Source organism: Bison bison, unplaced genomic scaffold (assembly GCF_000754665.1).
Source record: "Bison bison bison isolate TAMUID 2011002044 unplaced genomic scaffold, Bison_UMD1.0 scf7180017864068, whole genome shotgun sequence".
NCBI classification, from domain to species: domain Eukaryota; kingdom Metazoa; phylum Chordata; class Mammalia; order Artiodactyla; family Bovidae; genus Bison; species Bison bison.
In genome coordinates, this window is record NW_011494640.1 from 930,606 (window position 1) to 935,921 (window position 5,316).

The 5,316-nt window shown below is 52.4% G+C and overlaps 1 protein-coding gene across 1 annotated transcript in view; it reads right to left on the reverse strand.

Annotated features, from left to right (window-relative positions):
- LAPTM5 (lysosomal protein transmembrane 5) overlaps window positions 1-5,316 on the reverse strand; it is a 26,596-nt gene that overhangs the window by 20,317 nt on the left and 963 nt on the right. The window lies entirely within an intron of this gene.

The window sequence follows — 5,316 nt, forward strand, 5'->3', positions numbered from 1 at the left end:
GGCCCTGCCCTCCAGCCATAGGGCCAGGTCTGAGTGAGGCCCCAGCCCCTACACCAGGGAGGACCCTCCCCGGGGCTGGTATGGCTCTCTGACAGCAGTGGGTCCCTCCAGCCAAGGTGACCCCCAATGGATGGAACCACCGTTCACCACCTCTCATTCCCAGAAGCCCTTTCTTTCTCTTTCCTTGGGCTTGAGAACCAGGAAGTGGGGATGGGACAAGGCTCACTCTGGGGTCTGGCCTGTCCGGGCCCACCTCTCACAGATGACTGGCCACCATCACTCAGCCCACCAGGCCTAGGGTAGCAAGAAGAGCCCAACTAACTCTGCTCCCCAGAAGGCCCTGCCTGCCACCCTACATTGGGCCCAGTTGGTCCAGGGGTCCCCTTGAAGGCCTCTGACATTTTATAAGCTAGAAGGCAGGGTGCACACCCTGGAGATGGGGAGCACAACTGAGTTCCCACCAGGGCGCCTTGGCCATGGCTCTGGAGAGGGGCCATGGCTCCCACCCTACCCCCGCTGGCCTCCCCCCGCATTCAGGCAGCATACGGAGCAAGTTCTTTCTGCCCCACATGGGGCCACTGGGCGTGAAGGCAGAGGTTTTAACAGACGGACCTAACAGTTAGGACCTATTTTTAGACTCTAAACAGATGAGCTCTAGAAAGGGGAGTGGCCTCTGGTCACATCCCACAGCCCACACTGGGCACTTGCCTGCCAGCCCCGTCTCTCGTAGGGCCACATCAGCTCAATATTTCAAAACCATCACCCTTGAGACAGGGACCACTGGCCCCATTTAACAGATAGGAAGCTGAGGCCCAGACAGCAAAGGCAATTGCCTGCTCAGTCACATTGTCAGTGAGTGATGGAGACAAGTCCACAATCTTTTCAGGCCCCAAAGTGGAGCAGAAAGAGAGAAGCCAAAAGCCACTGCAGTTCTCAGGAGGACAAACAAGAGGGCTTCCCGGAGGAGGAAGCTTCCCATGAGCTGGACCATGAAGAAGAAATGAACGCTGGGTGAGAGAAGGGCCTCTCAGACAGACGGACCACCCCTGGGCCATGGACCAGGTAAGGAGTTCATCTGTGCACCCGTGGGCTCACCCCACACACCTGTGTGCTGGTAGCCGAGGTCCGGAGCAAGCCCCTCCCCACCTCCCTGTGTGACCTGGAACTAGTCAGGGACCCTCTGGAGCCTGTTCACTCCTCTATGAAATGAGAGAACTAGGGCAAGCAGAGATCCATGAAAGAAGCCAGAGCTTCGTTTCAGTCTTGCCCCTGCTGACCTCTGCAACCTCCCCTACCTCATAAGCATCACTCCCTCCATCCCAGCTCCATGAGCTTCTCAGTACTTCCAAATCTTCACCTGCTGCTCCCTCAGCCAGCATGCCCTTTTTTTCCTCTACGTTCTGAAGCAAAGTCCTGCTCATGCTTAGCACTCAGGCCTCCTCCCAAAAGCCTTTCCTGAATCCCAGCCTCCACCTGGTGCATGCTCAGTAGAGTCCAACTCTTACTCCAACTCCATGGACTGTGGCCTGCCAGGCTCCTCTATCCATGGGATTTTCCAGGCAAGAATACTGAAGTGGGTTGCCATTTCCTCCTCTGGGGGATTTTCCTGACTCAGGGATCGAACCCATGTCTCCTGTGCAACTCAGGGATCGAACTCATGTCTCCTGTGTCTCCTGCCTTGCAGGCAGATTTTTTACCGCTGAGCAGCCCGAGAAACCCATAGCTTCTATGCCAGGGCTGACCTAAGGGGGCTTGTCTGTGCCCCCATCTGAGCCAGCACTGTTACCCTTCAGCACCATTATCACAATTTTTCCTTGGTAGGTTGGAACCCCTAGAGGACAGAGGCCATGAAAGAGTCAGGCCAATGTGCTGGCCTGGGGCTGGGCACGGAAAAGAAAGACATGTTGAGAGTGAATCCACATTGACAAGAGGGTCCTTTAAGTAATAGAGATTGAGTGCTTTCTTATTAGCAGTGCCTCAGACACGGAGCCTGCTGCCAGCACACCTGTAAGTCAAGCAGAACACTGGTGAAGAAGCAGTCTCTTTACAGTGGAGAAACACAACAGACAGGACCTCAGCCAGGTGATCAAGGTCAGAATCAACAGTGATAAGGCATGTGCAAGCATATACCCTCAATATGCAGTGAGGAGAAGGGCACTTTACCTCTGCGATCTCCTTCCCGAAACATGTTGTCCAAGTCTAACCAGGAGAAAACCACCAGACAAGTCCCATTTGATGAATATCTGACAAAATGCGTGACTAATATTCCTCAAAACTGTCTAGGTCATCAAAAGTGAGGAAAATCTGAAAAACTATCACAGCCAAGGGAAACCTAAGGCGGCGTGATGACTGTATACAACATGGGATCCCGAAAAAGGATCCTAGGGAAAATCTGAAGAAATCTGAATAAAGTATGGGCTGGTGGTTAATAATAGTAAGTCAATACTGACTCATCAATTGTGACAAATGCGTCATGTTAATGTAAGATGCTATCAATCGGGGAGTCCAGAAAGGGGGTATACAGGAACTCTGTTCACAGTTATCCTATGAATCCAAAACTGTTCTAATGTAATACATGCTCATTGTAGCAAATACTGAGAATACAGAAAAGTAGAAAAAAAAAAAATAGAGCTTTCACAACCTGTAACCCAGAGACAAGCCAAGGCCAGCATCAGTCTCATTTCCTCCTGGCCTTGTTTCGGCGTATCCTCTTGCTACAGGATTGAAATCACCATGGGTGTAAGCTTTTTATCAGACAATGAATTTCTAATGGAACTCCAGGCACCTTGGGAGGGAGATATTTCTGGGCAAAAGGGTCTTCTAGGGTCCTTATCTCCTGCCATTAACTTGGGACAGACATGCTTTGGGCTGCCAGATAAACCAGAACCAAAGAGACCAATTTACAAAAGTTCTCTGACTCCTCTAGGTGTGCCACTTTGGGTCAGAAATCATTTGTGACCCAGGGAATCCTCTGCACAAACCCAGGGAAGTGGGGAAGAAGGTCCTCCAGCCGTTGGGCGTGGAGGTCCTGCAGTAATAACACCCCAATGACTCAATAAACGGAGGTACTGTCTCAGGATGCCAAGAGCCCAATTTAACCCTCCCTAGAGGGGCCCAGTCCACGAATAGCTCTCCGTGTGCAGGGCTGTCACCCACGAATGGCTCCAGATGACACCAGTCTAGGTGATCAATACATCTGGAGGGCAGAGTCTACTTTTCTATCCAGATGTTCAAGGCCCTGACAATACACCTGCTATGTGACTGCCAGGCCACAGAGAAAGCCCTGCCCTTTCTGGGAAGGAGCAAGACCTCTCACGGAGAGGGCAGGAGGACCATCCTCCACTGGAATCTATCAAGCATTCCAGCCCAGAGAAGACTGCCTGGGCCAGCTTCCAGACTTTTCTTCCGTTCTCCTGCCTTCGGCTCTAGGACATCCCATGGCTCCCCATGACCCACATGAAAGATGGTGGTTCTCAGCTGGGTGTGATTTCACCCCCAGGATATATTCACAGTGTCTGGAGATATTTTGGGTCATCACAGCTGGTGGGGAGTTTTTAGTATCTTGTAAATAAAGGCCAGGGGATGCTGCTAAACATCTGACAGTGTGCTGTTCATGCTCCACAACAAAGAATGCACCAGCCCCAAATGTCAAAAGTGCCCTGTCGTGAAGGTCCAACCTCTAGCTTATCAATCCAATCCCCTCCCACCTCCTACTCCCCAACAGCCTCCAGTTGGTCTGTGTAGGGTCCCAAGCACAAGCCACAGTCCTCAGCCTCCACAGCTTTGCACACCTACCCATCCCAGATCCACCCTCCTCATAACCAAACTACACCTCTGCCAGTGGCACTCCCCCAAGAAGGCTTCCTGATCACCCGCGCACACATTCTTCAGCTCTGTGGGCAGAGGCTGATGTCATATCGCTGTGTACAGGTGAGGATCTTGGATGGCATGAGCAAAAGGAAACCTCAAGAGTCACAAAGTCAGGGGTTTGCGAGGCAGACTCTGGGCCCTGCAGCCTGCAAGTAGATTTGACTCGGTCTGCCCAGGGATTTCTTTTTTTCCTCAAATCAGTCACCAACATGGAGACAGCAGAAGTTGTGGCATAAAAGCCCATGTTTCCTGTTTCTCCAAATGTCATAAGAGCGGCTGCTGGGGCCCACATAGCAACAATCGGCGGAAACAGAGAGCAGCTGCCAGAACAGACGCAGAACAGGCTTCCCAGGTCACAGCACGGTCCACAGGCCCCAGGGTGCTCACTTACAGGAGCTGCCTAGCCCCGGACGCATCAGCGTTTGAGACCTCTGAGCCAGTCCACGCCCCTTATCCATCATCTTGTAAAGGAAAAACTGAGGCCCAAGGAAGCAGCCTGTCCAAGGTTGCATGGCTAGTTAGCAGCAGAGCAAGGGAAGGGGCCCAGGGGCCTGCTTCCCACGGGGACACCCCTGCTTAGGACACTGTGTTTCCAAGAACATGATACAATCTCAGGGCTTGAAGAGGCCCTAAGGACTTGGTCTGGGGACAGTCAAGTGCCTTTCACTTCTCTCAGAATCACTCTCATATTGGCAGGAGCCCGGCGGAGCAACCTCTGAGCTCCACCCAAAACCAGTGTTCTGGGGATCTGACTACTTGACTTATGGGTGTGCCAGCCTCAGGCTCTGTGTCTGAGGCCCTGCTAATAATAACTTCAACTACCTGTCAGGTAATAGTTCCCACTACATGCCTCGTAGATATTTATACCCTTGATCCTTGCAACAACCCCATCAGAGAGGTATTACTATTCTCATGCTCATTTTTTTTTTTTTTTTTTAGACAAAACAGACATTCATAAAGGTTAAGTAAGTGGCCCAAGGCTGCACAGCTAGGAAGTGACGAGGCCAGGACTGATACACAAGAGTCCGGATCCAGAGACTGTGCGCTGAACCCTGAGTGGCACCAGCGCTCTGAGGGTTGGGCTCTGGCCACAGCCCTGCCAGCTCTGCCTGCGACAGGAAGCAGATGCAACCAGGTCTGAACAGTTTATAGCAGCCTGCCACAGCGTTGCCGGATTTAGGCTAATTTTAAGGAAGCCCTTCCAGGCTCATAAAAGAACTGTTAACCACAGGCCCTGAGTCACCCTGGGAGGGAGGCGCTGGGTCTGGTGAGCTGTGTGTGTCTCAGAACTGTAGGCTGGGGGGATGGGTCTGGACAGGGCCCGAAAACAGAACCCCAACCTTCAGCCACCTAGACAGAGGGAGAGCCTCTGGCCCCCGGGGGGCTACGACTTGCCCAGAGTCACTCTGAGTTTATAAGAGACAAGACTCAACACCCAGCTGTGCG